General features: G+C 43.9%; 1 long non-coding RNA gene across 2 annotated transcripts in view; it reads left to right on the top strand.

Moving 5' to 3' along the window:
• Positions 1-203: 203 nt before the first annotated feature.
• The window catches only part of LOC142466054 (uncharacterized), a 71,407-nt gene continuing 46,006 nt past the window's right edge, over positions 204-25,604 (top strand). For both annotated transcript variants that reach the window (XR_012788042.1, XR_012788043.1), the window contains exon 1: positions 204-402. This is a non-coding gene — a long non-coding RNA (uncharacterized LOC142466054). The remainder of the gene's footprint in view (positions 403-25,604) is intronic.

Below are 25,604 nucleotides of genomic sequence, written 5' to 3'. Positions count from 1 at the left end.
CAGTCTGCAATCCAGCCCGTGGTTTCCTAGATACCGTATTGTCTATTCTGTTCCGCTATGTGAAAAATGTTGAATATCAACAATGGGTTTCAGTGCTGTATTGTTGAGTTTTGTATGAACTAATCTTCCTTCACTAAAAAAAAAAAAAAAAAAAGAACTACAGCTTTGGACAAAAAGTCTAAAGCCAGTGCATTTGTAACTCCCTGTGCACAAGGTCTGACTGTGCTGGCAGAAGACATTTTGCTCACTTGCTGCTCTCTTTCTTGTAGTCCTGTTACCCTGCTCTCAGGTGTCACCGTCTGTCATTTTATCCACCTGTTTGGGCACCCTTTCCTGGGAAACTCCCTGGACTTGCCAGCTGGTGTAGGCCTTGTGGAGACAGTGCCGTCCAATATTTGGAAGGTAAGCTTTTTCTAAACTCCTCTGGTGTCTCACTAGTTAACTGTGTTAGCTTTTTGATCCAACTTTTAAATATTGCCCTATGGCATGTGTAACTTGTGTACAAGCTTCCAGGACAACACTCTCTATAACCCTATAACAGCAGCACAGAGTATGACATTGCCTGTCTAAAATGCGCGTTCGGATGAGTTTATCGGTACAGTAAAGTGTTGTTACTGATTCCAGGATTCCCTCAGTATTGTGCAGTATTTCTCATTCATTTCCTTCCATAAAAACGTAGCAGAACAACAAACCCATCCATTGCCATATCTCACATTTTATTTGCATGTGTCTGGGTGGTAACATCTTTCGTACAAATGATTTATTTGTTTTTAAATCATGATAATGTCAATATAAATGGGGGGTGCATTAGTTAAAAACAGGATCCACAACCGGAACCGATCTGGAAGTCCCAGATGTATTATTCTTTTATCCTATTGCAACACAAAGTTGGAACTATAAGGCTTTGAAGAATAATGCTGTATGTTATTATGATAAAATAAATATCCTATTCTGTATACTAAAGTTCAGCTGCCAAATGCTTATCATATAGAATTGTAAATGGTTTTTGATTTTGAAATGTGCATTTTAAGATTGTGTTAAAATTAACTGATTGGTGACGTTGGGACAAACCTATGTACCTAACGTGTGTATTTCCCGGAATCAAATGTTTGTAGCCCAAGTCTACATTGTTGGAGGTTGGTATTTGTCCTTCCATGCAGTTTGTTGTTATTGTGTGTGCTGAATATACACAGGGTCCTATACCTGTGCTAGTATTTTACAGATCACATGCAGCTAAAGGTGCTGGTTAGCTTACAGCACTTGAAAAGTCAAACTCCCATGGATGATTGTTTCCAAGATAATCGCTCCATAATGGATGCGCACAATTGAATTAGTGCCCTGCTGCAGACAGACTATTCTTACCCCTCACTTTAATCTTAAAATCTGTGAATCGGAAGGAAGCGCAGCTAAGGGTGGCTTAAATCTGCATTTAGTGGCAGGCAGCGATGCCCCCCCCCCCTATGAAACCACTTCAGATCTCCCATGCTTGCACTGGACGAGCCTGAATTTTTTTTCCCCTTCCTTACCCATTATTGTCAGTCAATTATGAAATGGAAGTGAACCAGAAAATCTGGTACAGTCTGGTAATTAGCAGAGAGGGATTCCAGTCTAGTGTAAAGGCACAAGATGTAAGAGCCCCAGCAGCTACAGAAATAGTTTTGATTGGCCACGGACACTACTTTCAATTCTGCTTCATTACTCCTTAAGATACTGGCACTTTCCCTACGGATCTGCTTCCCAAGACAGTGGTACTTACGGGCCTACGTTTCCTCTTCCTTTCTCTCTTTTTTTTAGCTGCATTTTCTCCTATTTTCAGTCTGCCATTTGAACTCATCACACAGACACATTATGACTAGCACAACATAGAGCCAAGTTATTAACCCTTACAGAAACTGACATTTTCATTCAAACTTCAACGTGCCTTTGGATAATGACAGTGAGCTAGAAAGGCATTTGATGTTTTTCTCTCCTTTTTGGAACCACACCGTGTGATGTTTATTCTTCTGCTAATATTCACCTTTTTTTTTAGTTCACTTTTTGTATTTTATGCACTAGTAGCGCTATATAATAAGGCATGTCAAAAAAGCAACAACTATGGTGTGCTGTCACCTTTCAATCTCTTTCAGTTTAATAATTTGTATTTTCTTTAGTAGGTTTGTTATAAAGCTTCCGGGAACCAATTTCATTAACATTCATGCGGCAATATTTCCATGCCACTGGCTAACTATACAAATAGGTGTGAATAATTGAATAGAGAAAAGAATGACGACGTGTTACTTAGTCATTGTCTGCCTCTCTTCCATAGTTTCCCTGGTTTGTCTCCTAATGGCCGATTGCGGGTGCAGGGGAAGCGCACTTTGATTGAATGAATGAATGTCTTTATTAATATAGCGCCATTAATGTACATAGCGCTTCACGGCAGTAATAGTTACAATCATATAAATAATAAGATATAAATAACACAAAGGGAAGAAGTGCTCAGACATAAAAGTAACATTTAGGAAAGGGCGTCCCTGCTCCAACGAGCTTACAATCTAATTACACTTTACACCGGTACTTGCTGCCCCATGACTCCGCTGTGTCTGGTTGCTGGGTGCTTTCATCAGCAGTCGCTGCAGCTGCTATCGTTACCAATGTATGTAGGAGTCACCACACCGGGCTTAAAATTTGTTGTTTATAAACATTTATTTTTTTAAAACAATGTTTCGGGTTTTCTTTCACTCCTTCGTCAAGACTTGTCCTGAGGAAGGGGTGAAAATACACTGAAAAGTTGACTTTTTGAAAAAACACAATATTTTGATTGAACATTTGAAGCAGCCCTACAGGTTGTATTGCTTGTTATATAGACACTGTGTGCTCATTTGCATGTCCCAGAATCCATTCCTGCAGTGGAAGCACTGCATGCTAGGTGATAATGGGCAAAAGCAGGGTTGCAGACCTATCCAAGACATGAGCGTGCTCAAAAATGATCTTTTTATCTAATATATATTAAAAAAAAACAAAGAGAAGCGCCAGCTCCATAGCATAATACTGTAAAATCAGGAAACTTTATTAAAACATAAAGTAGTCATCAGGACCTATACTCACATAGTGGGTAAAAAACACAATCGTTTGAGACAATCTGTAATTGCAGGTAGACGCCGGTATGACAGATGGACAGGTAGCCCAGGGTAATAGGTCAAATGCACCAGATATTAGGGATGGTATAAGGTCATGGATCAGTCTCTCACAGTCACCAAGATACCTCTCAATAGAGCCAATCCCAACTGTACCGCAGCGCTGCTCCCAATAGCTGTGTAGTGCACTTAGCGGTACGCCCCTGCTGCAGAAGTTACCTCCTCGGTCAGGCTCTCCACGAGGTGTCCAAACAGCCTGTACTAGGATCAGCCAGCCGCAGGTAATGGCGGCGCCACGAGGGAGGAAAACAGCAGGGAAGTGTGGTATTTCCTGGTGCTTGCGTCTCAGACCTCAGTCCTGGCCAGACCCCGCCTGTCATCCGTCCGTCACTACGTGATGACGTCACACATCCTACGCGTTTCGTCACAGTTAGTGACTTTCTCAAGGAATATTTTTTATTCAGTGTTTTAGTGACCCACTCCATTGGCTGTGCGCCAGTTTTCTCTCTTTCCCACTATACCAGCAACTATACTTGGCTGCACGCAAATCAGGGGCACTTATGTGAGTACCATTGACTTTATATTTCTGCATTGTTGTATGCTGTGAGTCCAGGGACCATCCCAATGAGGATCTGACAGGGGTCATCACCACCTGCCTTATCTACAGGGATCATTTGGCCCTTCAGGGGACGTCACATCACTATATACCTCACTAGCCCCAAACCCAACACCTTCCTGAATTATTTTACAATTTGAATTACATGGATCCAGCGCTGGAGCGCATTAATCACTAACTGCTCTTCTAAACTTTAGCTGCTGGACAGATGGCCTCACATTTGACTCTAGAATACTTTGGTATACAGAGGAGTTCATGGTCGACTCAATGACTGCAAGGTTCCCAGGTCCTGTGGCTGCAAAAACAAGCCCAAATCATCACCCCTCCACCACCGTGCTTGACAGTTGGTATGAGGTGTTTGTGCTGATATGCTGTGTTTGGTTTTCGCCAAACGTGGCGCTGTGCATTATGGCCAAACAGCTCCACTTTGGTCTCGTCTGTCCAAAGGACATTGTTCCAGAAGTCTTGTGGTTTGTTCAGATGCAACTTTGCAAACCTATGCCGTGCTGCCATGCTCTTTTTAGAGAGAAGAGGCTTTCTCCTGGTAACCCTTCCAATCAAACCAAACCTGTTCAGTATTTTTCTAATTGTACTGTCATGAACTTTAAAATTTAACATGCTAATTGAGGCCTGTAGAGTCTGAGATGTAACTCTTGGGGGTTTTGCAATTTCTCTGAGCATTGCACGGTCTGACCTTGGGGTGAATTTGCTGGGATGTCCACTCCTGGGAAGATTGGCAATTGTCTTAATGTTTTCCACTTTGAATAATATTTCTCACTGTAGAATGATGGACTTTAAATTGTTTGGAAATGGCCTTATAACCCTTCCCAGATTGATGGGCAGCAACAATTGCTTCTCTAAGATCATTGCTGATGTCTTTCCTCCTTGGCATTGTGTTAACACACACGTGAATGCTCCAGACCAGCAAACTGCTAAAACTTCGGCTTTTACAGAGGTGGTCACACTTGCTGATGATCAATTAATCAAGGGCATTTGATTAGCAGCACCTGTCTGCTACTTAGCATTTTAATTCCTATGGAAGCAGTAAGGGTGTGTACTTAGTTTTTCACACATAGCTTCTCAATTTTGGCTTTATTTTTGTTAAATAAATCATGACACGTGTAATATGTCATGTGTTGTTGTTCAACTGAGGTTGTATTTACATAATTTTAAGACCTGCTAAAACACAGATGATTGTTATTATGTCCTGATATGTAAAACCATGGAATTCAAAGAGGGTGTACTTTCTTTTTCACATAACTGTATACATTACATTTAGTATCATATTCTAGGCATAGCTAGACATCATTAGATTTACAACATACCTTTAGAAAACTTTTTTTTACATAATAGATGAGTGACAATGTATCAAGCCACTGTAAAACACCTCTAAACAGAAAGAAAACATTTTTGAAATGTAAGAAACTCATTAACCAAGATTCTTAAATGTGACAGGTAAGATTCTTTCTGAGGAGACTTTTGATGCAAAGGATGCTAAATTGGTCTGAGATCAGATGCATTGTAAGGAACCCCAACCCTCTCTAATAGCATGTCTGAGATTAGATGCATTGTAAGGAACCCCAACCCTCTCTAATTGCGTGTCTGAGATCAGATGCATTGTAAGGAACCTGACCCTCTCTAATAGCGCGTCTGAGATCAGATGCATTGTAAGGAACCTGACTCTCTCTAATAGCGCGTCTGAGATCAGATGCATTGTAAATTCTTCTGTATTTGGTACAAGTTTCAAATTACCTGTAAATTGCAGGGAACCCTTTAGGGATGCCGGGAGAACCCTAGGGCTCCTAGGAAGCCCTACTGAAAAACACTGGTTTAGAAGGACTCTTCTGCCCGTTAAAGTTGTGTAATATTTGGCGACTTTGAGCGGGCATCATGTACAATCAATATGGCAGACAGCAAATGTTCAGTGTCTTGATGCTACATGCAATTGTTTTCTTAAGGGAAGAAGTTCTTGGAAAAGAGAAATATGTTCAACGCAGCAGGGTTATTTTCAGAAAATATAAATGAAGCCTTAAGAAATACTTTATCCTCTTCCACTCCATTATGGAGGCCTGTTTTCAATATGCTGTGTAGCCCTCTTCCCCGTGCTTGGGAATATTTCAGCCCCATCATAGATGAAGCTGAAATCCTCCTGAACAAGGGGAAGAATAATTCACAGCATACTGAAAAGAGGCCTCTGTCAGTTACTTTTTATCGGCTGCAAAGTGATCGAGGTAGTTTATTGCTTACCTATTACTGGCTATAAGATATTGGAAGGCACCAGTCAGGGTTATTTTCACCTACAGTACATCCTAATGTACAAAACTCTGAGCTTGGGTCCATGAAATGAAGTATTTTAAAGATCCACTTAAGTTAAAAAAAATAATAAGCAACTACAATCTGCATCGCATGCCAAGAAACCACGATATTGCGTGTGTTTACAAAACTCGAGAACACGTTATATCATTAATATTTTAAGTAAATATACCAGAGAAAGCAGGAAAGAAATGCTGCTTTTCCTATTTACAGATAATACCGAATCTTGTCGCAAACTCCAGAATTTAATTAGCTATATAAATGCCAGAATGACAAATAATATGCTATTGTCTTGATATCTTTCCAGAAATTAGTCTTTCCGAGCAAATTTGCTGTATTAATCATCTCGAAAATATTTGTGATCGCCGAATTAATAGTTCGCAGGCTGTTTCAGGTATTCATTGGCATAGGCGATTGCCTCTTAATTACTACACGGACGCTTTCTATTCACTCTTATTAATTCATGTTTTCTGGCAAAATCCCAAAAGGCAAGCTTGCCCTGTATCTCCTAATTACTTCTGTAATTGAATTTGCCTACTTTTTCTAACCTATTTATTTAAACTGACTGTATTTATTCATTCTTTATTGTCTCTGTTTTGTGTCGGTTTTCTGCAGGCAGAATGTACATTGATTCTTTCCCCGTTTCTCATTAATTTTCAAGAGCTTTGCTAGATGACCTGTATTTTTTTTCTTCCAGTCTGTCAGCCGTATTGCTTGGCCCAAAGAAGGGGCTTGTTATTAAAGGTTAGGTAAAATAGACTGAAGTTAATTAATTCATTAGTAACTCAGAGCCAATTACTACACCCATCTTTTACTTGTGTACTTGTTAACAAGACGCAGATGAGAAAAGGCCAATAACCAACAAACGCCCTTCAAAATGTGGCCAAGGAAGTGAAGTAGCAGCACCTACACAACAATCAGACATATTGATTAAGCATAAAGGTTATCTGAGCTGGACTCTTTGTTCCACTAGGTTTAATTTACCACTTTGTCTTCTTTGAGTAGATTGACAATGCAGACTTCTATTGGAAATGGCCTTGGTCCCGGCATAAAAATAATTATATTTGACTGAAGTTCGTTTTGACGTTACTGTGAAGCTAATCCGTCTCTTTTGCATAAACTATTATTTCACATAATGTGCTAAATGAGAATTACCCGTGACAGAAATGTATTTATTTTGAGGGAATATTCTGAAATACCCTAATACTTTGGTATTTCTTCCTTCACCACATGGGGTGATGAAACAGTGCCAGTAATTGTTACTCTGCGTAGTAACCGGCGGCTGGAGCTTTCAAGAAGATGCCCTCAAACATCTAGAAATAGTTTTAAAATCTACCAATAAAATATAGAAAAGTGGTACATGGATTGGACGAATACTGTTCGTGCCTGAGATCATATTAAGATGCTATTCATTAAGAAAAACTTAAGAAAAGCCAGGTGTGAGTGTGTTAACTGAGATATGGATAATGTTGGAGATAATACACGGGCTACAGGGAGTGTTTTAGTTGATAGAGCAAAGGGCGGCTCATTGCACTGGTGTGGAGGAAAAAAATGGGATGGTGTAGTTAGAGCGTCAATGGGAAATGAGTCCAAATGAACACCTTGGGAACATGCATGATAGAAGGTAGCACTGATCACTATTAAGAAGAAATAATGGCTGACGCCTGGATCACGTATGGGGATCTTTATTGTGAGCATATCGAGTGTAACAAGGTCCCCCCAAGAAGATAATTCTTGAGGGACATTGAGAGTCCTGCAACTGCACTGCTGGATTAAAACCCTTCAAAATGGGGATTACCGAACCATCGAATCCGCTAGTTTAGAAGCTACATAAAGTGGAACTTGCTAATCTTGGCTCTTGTCAACGTTTGTGTTATCTATGGCATTAAAAAGTGAGTTACAAGCACATATGATCAATTCCAAATGATCTGTCCATGAATTGCATAGACAACCCAATATTGTATGCAACACCATGTACAGTATGAATAATAATAATAGCATGTTCTTGTATAGCGCTGCTAGTTTAACGTAGCGCTTTACAGAGACATTTTGCAGACACAGTCCCTGCCCCGTGGAGCTTACAATCTATGTTTTTGGTGCCTGGGGCACAGGGAGATAAAGTGACTTGCCCAAGGGCACAATGAGCCAACACCAGGAGTTGAACCAGGCTCCCTGCTTCAAACTCAGTGCCAGTCAGTGTCTTTACTCACTGAGCCACTCCTTCTCCCTGAATGCAGCACTCATTATAGATTCTATAATGTACGTAAAACTGTGATAATCACTCAATGAGATTGTGCATATACACACATTTAGTAACCATATGATATTATACATAAAGATTAAACATGACATGGTAGGACTTTGTTTCATGTTAAATTAGACACTAAAGGGTTAATCATTAAACTGCGATTAGTGCAGATCAGGGCAATTCACACAGAAATTCCAATAGATGTCAACAGTTTCCTTGTACAATTTAATGAATAACCCTTTTTTTTTAACACGAGTTACCAGAGCAATCATTTTAGTGCGAGTAAACTTAATATAGGAATATCATCTTAAATATAGGTGTCAATTACCCGTCATTAATTGTAAGCTACCAATTATAAAAACAAGTTACACGTACAAGAACAGTTTAAATTCTTTCAAGACTTCAGCTGTCTCACATTTTAATCTCGTCTGTAGCTGCTAATTGTCTGTTAAATACACCCATAACATATATTGTCCCTAAGGCTTCGCTTATAGTGCCGGCGACGGAGACGCGATGTCGCAGCAAAACAAATGTATTGCCACCGTCACGTGCGCTTATAGTAAGCGCGACGCGACGGGAGTGGCGCTGGCGCGCGAATTCTTGAAGCCGGACAGATTTGATTTTTCAGAGGCTGTCGCCACATGTGACAGCCTCTGAACCAATCAAAGACCTGGTCGCCCGCGACGTCGCCGGAAAGCGAAATACAACTTTCGCTAGCAGTGACGTAACGGGTGACGTCACCCGTCGTGTCGTCGTCGCACGTGCACTATAAGCGCAGCCTAACCGTCCATGAAATGTCTGTAACTATAACATGTAACAATTTATTGTCATTATAAACCTGTGCCCGGGACATACTTGAAAGCGAGACGTAACAATCAATGTATTATCTCCTGGTGAAACATTTAATAAATAAGTACTAGTTAAGTTACTAACCCATGAAATGTTTTAACCGTTTGAAATGCGGAAAGAAAATATGGAGCCGGTGTTCAAACCATTTTTTTTAGTAACAGATAATCCAAAGAGATTCCATCTGTCAGGGATCCCGTCAGTATTCTCATATACTGCTTAACTCTCCTCATTCCTTCCTTGCTCTTTCTCCTCTCTCTGTCTCAGAGGAGGAAGCGTCTGTGTTGCTCTCGTTCTCTTCCCTCTGCCACCTGCCCTCTTGACTCCATTCCCTCCATTTCCTCAAACCTGTTGCTCCCAGTCTATTCCTACACTCGCCCACATTTGCAACACCTCCCTGAGCTCTGATACCTTTCAAACCTCCATCAAGTTTACATTAATTACACCTTTTCTTAAACAAACAAATAACACCCTGGGATCTACTGTCTTTCTATTGTCCCATCTCCCTGCTCCCTTTTGCCTCCAAAATCCTTAAACGCCTTGTTTACTCTCACTTGCCCCATTTTCTTAACTCCCATTTTCTCCCAAATCCCCTACAATCTCGCGTTCGCACTGCTCACTCCACTAACAGCCCCCAAAAAACTAATGATCTTCATTATGCCAGAGAACAAGGTCATTACTCCCTGCTACATTACTCGACCTCCCGGCTGCTTTGGATACTGTGGGCCACCCTTTACTCCATCACATTCTCCATACTCTTTGTGTCCATAATAGAGTTTTATCCTAGATTCCCATGATCTCTCCCATCGTACTTTCAGTATCTCTTTAGCTAACTGAATAGGATGTGATCAGAGATGACCAACAGAAAGCGTTCCCATAGGTATTGCCACTCCTCCCCCCCAGAAGAAGCGCCACAAGGCGTGAAACGATCGTCGGGTGTCAGGCGACGCTCAGACTGATGACGTCAGCCGTTTGTTTGTTGAGTGGAGCGTGAGACGGAGGCTGAGGCATTCATGGTGTTCTCCAAGCTGCGATCCGGAAATGGGTGATATACAGCGCGCTACTGCTATACAGCATAATTATTAGAGCAATATCCCTCTATTATGAGGAGTTTACCAATGAGGGATACCTAGCTGTTAGCTATTTATTCATTCTACTACACAGTGACGCTCAACTGTGAGTTCCTGAGACACAGAGGCTTGTGTGTATTTTGACTAATTTAGTCACCACAGCGCCGTGTGTAACCATATAGACTAATAACATAGAATCTATAGGCTGTGTTATTTTCATTTGGCACCTCCGTGCCAGTGCTGTATATACCCCCAATACAACTTATCCATACACCTCACCGTTTGCTGATCCACTCCGTTTTCACTCCCTTATGTGATTTTAGATTATTTGCAAATTAACTGTTCACTGTTCTGTGTATATACTAAGTATTAATTAAATAATTTTTTTGTTTTGTATTTTACCTCCTAACACCCATATGGTTTGATTTGATTTGATCTATGTACATATATATCATCACTCAGAGTTATATATTTAGTTGAGTGCAATACCTATGGGAACGCTTTCTGTTGGTCATCTCTGATCACATCCTATTCAATTGTCTATAGTTCCATGCACCGCTTTTTACCTTGACATTTGATTACTAAGGTGAGCAGTGTTTTTCCATTTCTCATTCTCTTTAGCTAACACCTTCTCTTCCTTTTTTAATCTCTCTGAGGGGTCTGTCTAGGGACCTCTTCTCTTTTCTCTCTACACACTCTTAAGGTGACCCCAGTACATCTTTTGGGTACAAATATCAACTGAGGGCACTCAATTTTACTTATCCTCCCCAAACTTTACATCTGCTGTTCAGACCAAAGTCTCTGAATGTCTCTCTACAATATCATCCTGGATGACCCTCCGCTAGCTCAAACTAAATTTAACACCTTATTCTTCCTTCCTAAGCCTGGCTCTATTGCCCCCTTTTGGCACCACTAACATTCATATAGTGCCCAGGTCCACAGACAAATTTCCTGGGGCCCAGGACTAAAGCCTTGCCTAGATACTCCCTTTCCTGTGCCGCTCTACACCTAAAATGCTGCCGCACGCCCTCATTCTCTCCTGTCTTGACTATTGCAATCTTCTACTTTTTGACCTTCCTGCCTCTTACATTTCTCCCCTACAATCTAGTGTAACCACTGCTGCTATAAACACTACACTCTCATAATCTGTCTCTGCTTCTCTCCTGCTGAAATCCCATTATCTCCCATATTACTTACAAAATTCTCCTTCTCTCTTTTAAGGCTATACATTCTTCGACCCCTCCTTACATCTCAGCCCTAATTTCTCGCTAAATCCCTTCTCACCTCTTGCATTCTGTTTAAGGATGTCTTCTGTCTACCCCTTTTGTATCTAAAGCCCTCACACGCCTAAAGCCTTTTTCCTGTACAGCCTCACACCTCCGAAATGCCCTCCCCATCAATATTCTCCAAGCACCTTCTCTCTCCACCTTCAAGGCCCATCTCAAAACTCTATTACAAGGACAGCCCCTAATAGCTAGTGATGTGTGAATCAGTCCTTGCCAACTGAAAATAAGTTGCCTTTGCCATTTTTCGACCAGCGATATAGTTATGGCTTTGGCAATATTTGATTACGTTACCAGACTTTCAATTTAAAGAAAATTGTGGATTTTGCTGGAAGATAGTAAACAAAACATATAACCCACATGTTGTTATTAATTCTTAGCTTATGTTTCTCAGATCATTGACTTTTAGGGGCCAATGCAGTAACTTGCGAGAAGGCTGAATTCGGCTTTTTTATTCCGAGATTGCCATATAGTATGCAGTTGATGGCGGTATGTATGCGAGTTAACTGAAATACGGCATATGCAATTGTTGCCGGAAATCATGCGCCGTGCGGGTGGCGAGAATGGCTATTTCGCCATATTAAGCACCACTCTGAATTCAGTAGATGCCGAGTAAGATCTCGGCGGTGCGCGGGAGAAACTGTTACCGAGAAAAGCGCCAAAAAGCTGCGCCAATCCAATCAGGCACCAACAACCAGCCGAGAGCCGAACATTTCAGCTGCTAGTGACATTGTTGTGTCATTCTAGTGTTGCTGCTGCCAGCGCAGCTTCAATTGTATTACATGTCATTCATAACTTGTTTAATGTGTTGTTTATAATAAAATACATTTTTAATGTTAGCCAAGGGTGTCTGTCTTGTGAATGAATGTCTATTTTTTGTTTATCTTGTGTAATGTTAGCTTTGCTACAGAGTCCAACAGACAGACACAAATGTACATGAAATGTCACAAGACACATGCACACATGTATCACCTCTTGATGTGCCAAAGAACAGAAGACACAACTGTAGCACTGCACCAGGTATGTTTCTAAAAGTATCTAATTAGGGACAGCGCAGTAAAAGGTTTGCTAATGTCAGTAACAGCAAGACAGTCACTACCGTGAGTAACTGAATGCTTTAAGCAAGAAAAAGTTTTTTTTTATTTATGTGCCGAGGTTGACGCCACATTCAAGTGAAATACCGATACATGCAGTCATCCGCCACTGACTGCAGGAACGCGAAGCGCTGCGCCTTGTACGCGCAACATGTGCAACTCACCTATTTCCCTCACAATCGCCAGTTACTGCATTTAGCGGCAAATACCCGGCAAACAAAGGAGATGTAATCGCGCTGGCGACACACACATCTCGCAACTTGCTGCATAGGCCCCTTAGACTCATACGCCGTAAACATTATCAATTAGTTACATCCAAAGCTGATTGATTTTACTTACAAATATTTTGGGAGGTTTGTGACATATATTGAAAACACCCAAATAGAATCCGGAAGTTAACTGCACAGATTTGCATAACTTTAACTTCAGCAAACACAGACAAAATAACGGTTCAACGTCGAGGTTTACTGTGCTTCAGATCAACATGGTGCCAGATTTATGGCTATCACTGACATGTTCCCTCTTCCGTAAAATAATAGTTTTAGTTGTCATGCATATGTGATATGTTGCTTTTTTAAAGGAAATGTTGGTGTTATTACCTGCATTATTGGTATTATATTTGCATTACAAGCCACCACTCAGATGACAAACCTGTACTTATGACTTATTCAATTGGTTTCGCCACTGATAAACTCTGACATTGCGTTGCTTTCTGTCAGGGGACATTATGCTCGCTATTCAGCAAATATTATTTTCTCCTTTTGGCTAAAACATCTTTCAGACATTCCCTTCTTCTATTGATTTGTTTTCTCTTTTCCCTTTCTCCTTCTATTGTTTTCTTATCATAGCTTCAGGTTATTACGTAGGAAGTATTGATGGGAGTGGATGGTCTGGGTCGATGGAGAGCTAATGCATCCCTAATCCCACCATTGTTATAGAGTTATGCTTTACTCTGGTCCCTGATGGGAAAAAAAGGTGCAGAGCTGTTGATCTGAGTTTTATTTGTCACAAACCAATCCATCAATGAAGGCCAAGCATGTCTGAATGCTGAATGACATGTGGGTCTCAGCTGAAAAAATTCGATAACACTGTATTGTCAGATTGCTCACTTTCTTTTTTTTTTTCCGATAAGAAATACATTAGACTGAAATAGATAAGCATACAACTAGTAAAGACTTGAAGAGAGACGGGGACATACATGACAGCAGAGGTTATAGATTTTTTTTAGCATTAATAATACTTATGGGTAAATAACATTAGATAAAATCCCAAATATAAAACCTATCTATATCCTGAATAGGTTATGCTTTCGGAGGTTGAGAACCAATGGAGGACATGAACACATCTAACGTCTGGGATTTTATCCAATGCTATTGATTCAAGTATTAATATCTCAGTGGGAACTTAAAACTCTGCTGCCACAGAGTCTGCTCGAGTGCTACACATTGCTTTAATAGTATTAACATTATACAAAGTATTATGTTGTAGTTATACATCAAGTCTAAGGCCAAGGTCCCGCTGCATCAGACAGCGCGCCCACACTGCATACATGCGGCGCGTGTAGGGCATTTCAGCGCTATCTGCAATCCGTAGGGAGCATTTTTGCAAGCGGGGGGCGTGGCCAAAATGGGTCGGAGGTGTGCGGCCATGACAGGGTGGGCGGGCCAAAACTCACAGCACACACACACAGTATGCTCTCCATGCAGGCAAATTAACTATTTATTAGTGAAGGTAAGTGGTGGAAGAAGAACTCTCATCATTAATGATATCTAGGACACACTGTACAACAACAACAGTACATTAACTGGCTTCCTTGTAAAGCACTCGTGTTATGGCAAGTTCCTCCTCCCCCCACCCCTCCTCATTGGCTCCCTGCCACACCATGTGACGCGTCGCCGCTTGGGATTACAATCCTATTGCATCCCCTGCTGGCTGACGCGTCACAGCGTGTAGTGAGCCCAGCAATGAGGAGGGACTGGGACCGGCGCGGGAGGATACAAGCAGATGGGGAGTAGCGCACGCGCGCCTCCGGATGCAGCAAGACCCAGGCCATAGGCCTGGAGTCGCAAATTCCATTATATCAGGGCACATATCATGGCATGACCAAAAACAGGAACAGCCACTATTGTCGTTGCGTTAATGCCAAAGGTAATTATATGCAGAATAGGTTTCATGTTACATTGTTTCAGGATTGTTATCTTCAAATTATTTGATGTTATTTGAATATTGTCATTACTCCCATCTAGCCGCTGCATAGAGATCCTAGTACAAGACTGACATGATAACAATAGTATGCATACAATGTGTGTTGTACATTTGTATTTATACTATTGTGATCATTTGAGTCTCATACTAGGATCTCACTACAATGTTGTGTATTTTTGGACTGTTTGTTGCTCATTCTTCCTGATTTATAGTATTGTTGGGTGGGATTTAGAGATACCACCTTGGGCAATAGTTCATTTTTCATATATTTAATTATTTTCTAGATTTGTCGCATTACATAACTTGTAGAGAACTCTGTGAAGTTGCATCTTATTTCTTATATCCCATCCATGGAAAATGGGGGAAGCCGTGCACACCAAAAAAGAGTTGCAAAGGAATTAATGCAAAAAAAATGTAATCCTGATGAAGGTGGTGTAAGGATTCTGCTCGGTCCGTGCCGGGTTTTCACTACGGTCCAGGTTTTCTGTCTCTCGTGCCCTTTCTGCTCACTGTGGCCATTTTGGGTACTGGCAGTCTGCTTTATAAGGCTGCCGTTCCTGGTGGGATTCGCAGAGCAAAGTTCTGTTTGCTGCAGCTCCGTTTGCTATTCGTTGTCACGCATTACCCTTTCGCCTATTTGGAATCCCTGTTGCTGACCCTGGACCGTGACCCCGACCTCGCTGCCTTCTTCCTGTCGCCTGGACTCTGCCCCACTGCCGCCAGCCCTGACCCCTGCCTGCTTACCGACTACGAATACTCTTACAGGACTCTGCCCCCAGAGTCTGGTCGGTTATTCTGCATTCCTATCTCAGCCCTGCGGGTCTGCCTCCTGATTCAAAACGAGCACCGTCACAGGTGGTCAGCACCGAAACGTTGGATTTTTTTGACCGTTTTTAGTCATTAAATGACTTCTTTGCATTTACTCCTTTGCATCTCTTTTTTGGAGTGCACGGCTTCCCCTATTTTCCGTTAATGCTTGTACCCTGACTAGGTGTCCTGCCTGTAGCAACCATGCTTTCATTGCTCTTTTTTTCATGTCCCCTTGTATTAGGGGCATCCCAAGATAATAATAATAATAATAATAATAACATGTTCTTGTATAGCGCTGCTAGTTTTACGTAGCACTTTTCAGAGACATTTTGCAGGCACAGGTTCCTGCACCGTAGAGCTTACAATCTATGTTTTTGGTGCCTGAGGCATAGGGAGATAAAGTAACAAGGAGCCGACACCGGGAATTGAACCAGGCTCCCCTGCTTCAAACTCTCAGTGCCAGTCAGTGTCTTTACTCACTGAGCCACTACCTCTCCCAAGTTGCATTTTCTTGTTTCCCTCTTTTTTGTTTTATATCCCACCCAGACACAAAAATAGGACTTTTGCTATGGAGAGGAGGAGAGAGAGTGGGAAAAGGGACAAGAGAGAAAATGAGTGAGGAAGATGGGTATCTCAGGTGTGTTCACAGGTATCTCATCCCATGAAGTTTAGCTTAATCTATTTGGAGGTATGTAAGTCAATCGGCCCTTGCCTAACCTATTCTCTCCTCTGCCACTCAATCCCTATACTTCCCTACCCATCACTCCCTCTCTTTATCCCCCTCCCTCTCTTTATCCCCCCCCCTCTCTTTATCCCCCCACTCCCTCTTCCCTCCCCTTCACTCCCTCCCTTTATCCCACTCACTCCCTCCCTTTATCCCACTCACTCCCTCTCGTTCCCCCTCCCTCTGACTGCCTCTCTTTATCCCCCTCACTCCCTCTTTTTCCCTCACCCTCCCTCTCTTTCCCTCCCCCTCTCCCCCCTCTCTTTCCCTCCCCTCTCCCCCTCCCTCCCTCTCTTGCCCACACGCTCTCTCTTTTCTCCCCCTCACTCCCTCTCTTTCTCTCTATCTCTTGCCCTAAATCCCTCTCTTTCCACCCCAATCTCCCTCTGACTCCCTCTCTTCCCTTCTATTTCGGAAGGATGGTTGAGTGAGGTGGGGTGTGGACCCTCAGTACCTGCTAGAATGGGTCCTGGCAGTGGCAGAGGAAGGCCCAGCTGGGCAGCTGTTCACAGAAGTAGAGCATGACTACTGCTTAGGTCAACCTTCTGTATACGCCGGGCAGACTCCCTATTCCTGGACAGTGGTCCCGGTGTTCCCCCTTTCGGCAGCCATGATGACAGCTATTTATTTGAGTTTGCTGTGCTGGCTACTTATCTCTCTATTTTGTCGTTCAGTTGTGGAATCCTACCAGTGCCAAGTACGTCTAATTGCACAGCAGTCTCCAAACAGGAGAAGAGAGAAAAATATGTTAGAATGAGTGGTGGGGATAGAAAATAATGATGTGCACTTCATCCCATGTTTGGTTTTCGTTGTAATATTATTCTGTGTTTTGTTTTTTTTCCCCAAAACTCTTCAGTTGGTTGGGTTTTAGATTTTGGGGTAAATATTTTTTTATTATTATTATTATTTTATACATGTTGTGTAGAGCTGTTTTTTGCTTCCAATGTCATTATTTATGCCATTTGCAAAAATAATGGTAATATATAACAATGGGGTTTGTGTTTGTTTCCAAGTACGGCAAAGAACAGAAGATGCTCAAACAAAAACAGGTCAAGACTAGTTAGATGGAGGAGACTATTTACAAAGACAATACAAATGATGAAGTGTGTTGTTTTAGAGATGGCGGGCAACCGCAGCTAATAGAGTGATGTACTGGACTGGTAGAGACTGAAACTAGTAGACACTGAGACGGTTCAGGTGGGGGTCTCTTTATGCCTAAGGCCCCGCTCACATAGCGAGTAACAATGGGTCTGTCGTGCGCATCAGTGCGATTGACCAGGTCTGGATGCTTCAGACACTGGAGCCATGCGAGGGAGTAATGCCAGGCCACAGAAATAACCGGTGCAGGGAGAGGGGTATGATACTTCACCTGCTTTCCTCCGGTTTGGGGCCCACTCTCCTCGTTAGCTCCTGCGTGCCGCCGTCAATAGGTATCAGGAAACTGGAAGGAAAACGGCGCTACTGCGCATGTCCGGAAAAAAGCTCCCAGAGTAATCTTCACACAACTTTATTGAACACACACAGGGCTACACCAGCATCTCCCCCTCTACGCGTTTCACCCTTTCACAGAGGGCTTCGTCTCGGAGTGGGGAGAGGTGGTGACAGCCTCTTAAATAGCCTAAAAGCCCGCGAAAGCGGATTAAAAGATTTTAACCACTTCAGTACTAAACAGTTTTTGCAGGAGTCTCATTACAAATAGATCCTCATATATGCATTGTTCCCTTAGGACATCTCTAGGTACATAACATGCCAACCCAGGGAATAATCAAATAATAAACATACATAAAGGTAAGACTGTTTGGCTGCATACTGAAGGTGTATAAATACACTTAAAATGCTAGAAACAACACTGCAAGAAAAAACATTATCCCCATTCCTCCTACATGAAACCAAACTTGTATAAATCCATTCTTTAAACATATAAGGACTTTATAATTTACATAAGCCATAGTTATTCAACCCTATGCTGTTTGGCCACGGAGTGTTGGGAAAGGTTTACAAGCAAGCAAAAAAGGGGGGGGGGGAAGAGGGGGGGCAGGGGGGGGGGAGAGGGGTGTGTGGAGGGGGGAGGGGGGGAAAGAAAAGAGGGGGGGGGGAGGGGGGGGGGGGAAGAGACCGGACAAATAAAAAAGACAAAGCGAAGGATAACAGTAAATTCACAGTACACATAATTTCATAATTAAATACATGTGCATACATATCTATGGGCATGCATATCTCAGGTCAAAGTTCATTAAATAATTCTAGAGGAAACGCTCACATAGCGCACTACACAACGTGCGTGAACTTATGTGCGCATGCGTTGGTGATAGACTCCTGGCGGCCAATGGTAGTGTTCAGTATTGAAACTACCATTGGCTGCAAAGTACGGCATCGACGCTGCTGCAGTTGCGGGAGTCTTTTCAATCTGCGATCTCCGGCTGCAGCAGCGTGACGTCAATTTCAGCAGCCAATCAATGTCCAGACGTTTACATTGATTGGCTGCTGAAATTGACCAGAGACTCTGCAGTGGGGACGGGGGACGGGGGACAGGAGACAGGGGGGATCCCCCCCCTCTCTGTGCGAAACCCCCCCCTCTCTCAGTGCGGACCCCTCCCCCTCTCTCAGTGCGGACACCCCCCTCTCTCAGTGCGGACCCCTCTCTCAGTGCGGACCACCCCTCTCTCAGTGCGGACCCCCACTATCTCAGTGCGGACCCCCCCCCCTCTCTCATGGCTCAGCCACTCTGCGCCCATGACACTGCACCACCCCGCCCCCGCATGTCGGATCATTCCGTCTGCTGGGGATGATCACACATCGCAAAGCAGACGGAAGCGCGCGGACGCGCGCATGCAGCATCACGAAGCCCACTGTGTGAACGTGGCTTAAGGCTGCATCCCCCGTGCCGCGGACCGCACTCGTACTTGAGAGTGGGGACGTCACCAACTCTACAAGCATGAGCGTTCAGGTGTCCGGCAACTTTTCCTGAAAGCACGAGCGCGGGGGGGGCGTTGCCAAAACACTGACTGGCGCTGATTAGCTGAGGAGGTCATGTGACCCTCAGCATGCCTCAAAGTCAATTAAATTTGTCTCGGCAAGCACCCAGCGGTCCCGTGAGCTTGGGTGCATGCTCACGAGCGCGCACACGCCGTGTGAGTGGGGCCAGACAAATTTAAATTGATTGTGCTGACCGTGCCAAGCGCCAAGCGCGGTCAGTGGCAGCATGGACGCAGCATAACATATATGAACAATTTCAATAATTCTATATATAACCAACAGATAACTGGAACCAATATATATATACTAGCTGATATACCCGGCGTTGCCCGGAGGCAGGGAGGGGACGGGGGGCGTGAAAGGCAGGGAGGGGACGGGGGGCGTCAAAGGCAGGGAGGGGACGGGGGGCGTGAAAGGCAGGGAGGGGGCGTGAAAGGCAGGGGGGGCGTGAAAGGCAGGGGGGGTGTGAAAGGCAGGGGGGGGGCGTGAAAGGCAGGGGAGGGTGTGAAAGGCAGGGGGGCGTGAAAGGCAGGGGGGGCGTGAAAGGCAGGGGGGGGCATGAAAGGCAGGGGGGCATGAAAGGCAGGGGGGGCGTGAAAGGCAGGGGGGGCATCAAAGGCAGGGGGTATATATATATATATCTTAATATATAAAATCGAAAGGTTAGTGTTATCTGCGGTGAATGTGATTGGTCCTCAGCCTCTGGCCAACTGCCACTCTCTTCCCCCTCGGCCACACACAAACACACACACACACTCTGACCTCTCCCCCCTCCCCCCATCACACTCACCCTCACGGGCGCCCTGCACTGGCTCCCGGATGAGGGGAAGCGCGGCACGGCCCTCATGCCCAAGCCACCAATGCTCACTTCCCTCCCCGGCGCTCACTTCCCTCCCTCCCCGGCGCTCACTTCCCTCAGGCAGCCTCCGGAAGGACCCCATTCCCTCCCCCCCCCCCCCGCACCCTCCTATACCGCTCCCCGGTGTCTCCCTCGCCTATACCGCTCACCTCTCTCTCTCCCTCTCCCTTTGTTCCTCTCACTCCAAAGCCAGCTCTGCACGTTCGCACCGGCACATCTCCATCCCTGGCGAATCTGTGGCTCCGGTTGAAAGTGAGACACTAGGAGATGGGGTTTTTTTTTGGTGCCTTTTTGTGTGCTGAGGTGAACACGAAAATGGCGGCAGAGTGGGTAAGATGGCGGTGCACGCGTGGCCCTTGACATGCGTAAGCCCGCTCCCCGGCGCTCTCCCACTTCCCCCCACCCCCCAGAGCACGCTCTCTACGGCTCACCCCCCACCCCCACATGCCGCTACCCCGGCTCAACATCCCCGAGGAGCAGGAGGAGGGCGACAGGGAGTTGAGGCCGCGCAATAGCTCCTTTCTGCCACTGGGAGTTGGCGGAGGCCACGAGGGGGGAGAGAACCAGTGGCAGCCCGAGGAGGGTGGCATGCTGCCAGGTGAGGAAATGCAGGGGGAGGAATCCATGCCTTTGACGCCCCCCTTGCCTTTGATGCCCCCCCTGCCTTTGACGCCCCCCCCCCCCCTGCCTTTGACGCCCCCCTGCCTTTGACGCCGCCCCTGCCTTTGACGCCCCCCCTCTGCCTTTGACGCCCCCCCTGCCTTTGACGCCCCCCCCCTGCCTTTGACGCCCCCCCCTGCCTTTGACGCCCCCCCTGCCTTTGACGCCCTCACCTGCCTTTGACGCCCTCCCCTGCCTTTGATGCCCCCCCTGCCTTTGACGCCCCCCCCTACCTTTGACATCCCCCCCCCTGCCTTTGACGCCCCCCCTGCCTTTGACGCCCTCCCCCACTGCCTTTCACGCCCCCCCTGCCTTTGATGCCCCCCCTGCCTTTGACGCCCTCCCCCACTGCCTTTCACGCCCCCCCTGCCTTTGATGCCCCCCCCTGCCTTTTACGCCCCCCCCTGCCTTTCACGTCCCCCCTGCCTTTCACGCCCCCTCCCTGCCTCTCATGCCCCCGTACCCTCCATGCCTCCGGGCAACGCCGGGTATATCAGCTAGTATATATATATATATATATATATATATATACTGTATATATACTGGTAGATAAAGGTCAGATGGTGCTATCTCCTTCTCTGTGTCTACTTATATATACAATATAACATCATTATAAGGATAAGGATCTTGTAACCCAACTGGAACTGATTGACTGATACTTAAGTGTATCTATTCTGACTGAGAGTAGGAAGCAGGCACGATGGTGGGCCCTCTCTAGGCCTAGAGTAGTAAGTAACATCAATAAAAAAATGTATATTTTATATATAACCACCAACACAGATAAGGCTGTTTGTTGTTAGTTGTTTCTCTTCTACCCAACTGGAACCGAGTGACTGGTATATGCTGGTACAGAGGAGACAGGTTAGGGGTGTTAAAAAATAATAGAATATGGATAATTCCCAGTCCAAGGTGACCAAACCCAAATTGAACTGGTCTAGACCTGATTGACTGGGGTCAGATGGTTGGTAGCCTGTCTCTGCCTTACTCTGTCCTATTCAAGTCCAGTAGTATAATTAAATATATAATAATTACATTATCATTCAACATAATGCTCTCTCTCGGTCACTCTGTGTTTCTTTCTCTCTGCCTCCCTGCTGGCCTCAGCGCCAGTCTCCAAAAGCACTCCAACTCTCTCTTCTCCTGCCTACACCGACACAAAATGACAGCAGGGGGGAGGTGAAAATACCGCAAGATCCGACCGCTAAACGAAAATGAGGTTTTGCCTTTTTTTTTTTATTATTGTTCGGGGGTTTGAATCCGGACTCATTCATCTCTAATTGGAAGTAATTGGACCAAGATAACAAATAATTAATGTAAATGTGAGGAGTTGAACCCAGGAGCTGGCATTGCAGATACACATTGCACCAATAATCTGCACATCCTCCTGGTATCCACGGCACCAAAGGGTTAACTTTTCTGGTCAATGATATGTCAATCAGATGAATATTCTTCCAGTTTATCTGGTTGTTTGCCATGTCACCGTTTACATAGAACTTTCTATTTGAAATGAAAAATAATGACATTTGTTTAAGAAAAAAACCCACGACCATTTTTTGTAGGGAACATCCCGTGAAACATATTCTTGGCTTTTGTTATGATAAAAAAAGCATGTCTCTAGTCTCTAGTTTTTAAAAAAATAAATAAATCACTCCAATCACTTCAATATTTCATTGTAATAGTGATTCCCAAAATTATAATTTAGGGTGCGAAATTTGGTATCTCTGTGCCATTATTCCAGTCATTCAATTGCATACTTAAATATGTTATATTTAAAAACAAAAAACAAAGCTGCCTTCTGGATATGTACAATTTTCTTTTCATGTTTCATTTCAAGTTAGGAGCATGCAGGACAAGAAACCATTCGACATGCTGTAGGTATGTAGACTGTCATTTCAGACTGGGATGCTTAAAAAAACAAAACATGTTTTCTGCTATTAAAGTAAACAGATTTTTTAAAAAAAATGTATTGAGATGACCTATAAAATCCATTAGAAAGGTAAGAAAAAAGACAGTCCAAACCAGAAGACAAGAGGCTGAACATTGGGTAGCCCCAAGTATTTCTAAATATGGTCTGTTCTTTTCTGCTCAGTGACTAAGGGCTTGAAAACTGCGAAAATCAATGTTGGAGTGCTTTAGGTTTGTGGGATAAATTACATGTGCTTGACTGCTCTATTATATGTGCCCCATATTCACGACTAGATACTTTTAGATGGAACTATCATATAGTACATATACTCAATATTGATTTTTATACATTAAACAGAGCTTGAATTGAACTCCATGGGGTGGTTAGCATGAAGAACTCAAGATTCCCATTTCTTCACAGTGGGATCCCATTCCTGGTGAATGCTTATTAGGATACATTAGTGTCTGCAGAAGGAATGCTCTTACTTTATAACTGAACAGGCAAATGTAAAATACAATGTACAAATTATTTGGTGTTTCCCCGGTTTTTAAACACTACTCATTGGTTTATTAACGTTTGTCTGGTTCAAATCATGGCATCAGCCCGTGGTGATGGTATATGGCAGGGCTGTGCAGACAGTTCTCCAACGGGCGCCGGATCGGGTAAACGTTTAGACATAGACGGGGCACAAGCTTACTGTCATGTCATTTTAGCAATGAAGAAAGAATAGCGGTGCAGAGCACATTGAAACACCGAGGCCTGGAACTTGCCGCAGTATGAAAAATGTATTGGCACATCGCAAAAAACAGGAAAAAACACTCCAACGCGTTTTGCGCCTTGTTGGCGCTTTATCAAAGAGTTTTGAAGTACCGCTTTTGGGCCATGCCCTATTTTGGCGTGTAATGTATTTTTAGAAGAATTTAAAGACTTACAAATTATTATATTTACAACATTTTTCCATCGTCTTTAACAGCGGTGGGACTACCCTATGTGCAGCCACCACGACCCACCACCTTTAGGGGGCCCATCCTCCACACTGTTCCTGCACTTATTTTAGCAGCTGGAACAACGTTCCAGAATTTCTAAAGGCCCCCTCTCTGTACACCCCCTCCCTGGGGCCCTACACGTGGTACGGGGCTCTACCAGGTGGAGGCGGAGGTAACCCATCCAAGTGGTCCTAACACAGAAGTTAGGCCCCACCAGAAGTCAGGCCCAACTTCCGTAATCACTGTCTGGGTGGACTCCCTCCGTCGCCTCCACCGTATCCACTCTACACGTAAGGCCCCAGAGAGAGAGAGGGGTCTTTTTTTAAACTAGCACCGGGACCCACAGGCAGGGCCGGCCGAAGGACAAGTGAGCAAGGCAGCCGTCTTGGGCTCCCCCAATCCTGCTGGCCCTGTGGCCACTGGTACCTAGTCCCGCCACTGATCTGTACTATATATATTTACATTACCTTAACTTATAAGTGAGTCTCATGTGACAAATTGCACTTATCTGCCTAAGCAACTAGCCGGAGTAGAGAGTTCAAGGGCCACATTAAGGCAACCAGTTGAAGAGCCCTGGTGTATAGTAATGAGCCCCCTGTGGTTTCAAGGGCTTATGGTTAGTTTTATGATGGTCCCTATCATCTTTTTGCCTAGTCTTGCAACAGTTTCAAACATTGTGCTATCAAAAATGTACCATATTACTGTTTATGCTAATAGTGTGGGGTATACTTGGAAAAAATATATACAGTAGGGGTGTAGTTCTAAATGTGTTCTGGTCCTATTTACGTATTTAAAATATGTTAATACGAAGTTTATTTATTTTATTTATAAAATGTTTTACCAGGAATTGATAGATTGAGAGTTACCTCTCGATTTCAAGTATGTCCTGTGCACTGATTTATAATGTCAATACATGGTTAAATTAAATGAACAGAAGTTATACATTCAATTTACAGACATTTCATGGACAGTTAGAGATAATATGGTTATCGGCGTATGTAACAGTTACAGACAAGATTACAATGTGAGACAGCTGAAGTATTGAAATTATTTAGACTGGTGGCGGCTGTGAGAGTCTCCGGTAGACTGTTCCAGTTGTGAGCTGCACGGTAAGAGAAGGAGCGACCGGATTCCTTGCTAGGCCTTGGAACCGGAAACAGTCTTTTGGACCCAGATGGCAGGTGATAAGTGCTGCATGTGGTATGGGTAAGAAGTTTGATCAGATAAGCGGGTAGTTTACCCAGAAAGTATTTGAAGGCAAGTCAGGAACAATTAACTTTTGCGTCTGGACTGGATTGATGGCCAATCTAGTTCTTGGAGCATTTTGCTGTCATATGTGTTTTAATTAAATTGTACGACAACGCAGCATATTGAGTTGTAGGGGGTGTCTAGTGTGCTAAGCTGAGTTTAGGATGCTGTACCATATACTATGTATGTATGTATGTATATTAGCATCTGCTGTGCGATGTGCTTTCTGACTAGTGTGCTTTGGGAGGGTTTATTCCTGTAAAGTTCACCTAGTTTTGCATAGTTTTTGGATGTCAGGGTATCAATGTGCAACCCAAATGTTAAGTGGAAGTTAAGCCATATGAGCCAGATACTTAACATAATTCTAGACTTTCACTAGTTTTACAGTTGGTTCTGATCTGAAACTCTGTCATTTGTACCTTTATAAATGTATCCTTAGTCCCAAATTCCATTGTTACAGTCTTGTCAGTTTTTTTCAAGACTTGAAAAACAGATTGAAGTACATGTCCAAGGTCAGAGAGGTTAGGGCTGTGTGGCATATAAGATCATGTCATGCACATACATGTGCATTGACGCTCCGTTACAAGCTGTAGGAAGATCATTAATGAACACTGAGAAGAGTAGGGGCCCCAGAACAGAGCTTT

Source organism: Ascaphus truei, chromosome 14 (genome assembly GCF_040206685.1).
Source record: "Ascaphus truei isolate aAscTru1 chromosome 14, aAscTru1.hap1, whole genome shotgun sequence".
Lineage (NCBI taxonomy): Eukaryota > Metazoa > Chordata > Amphibia > Anura > Ascaphidae > Ascaphus > Ascaphus truei.
This window is presented reverse-complemented; position numbering and strand designations above follow the sequence as displayed.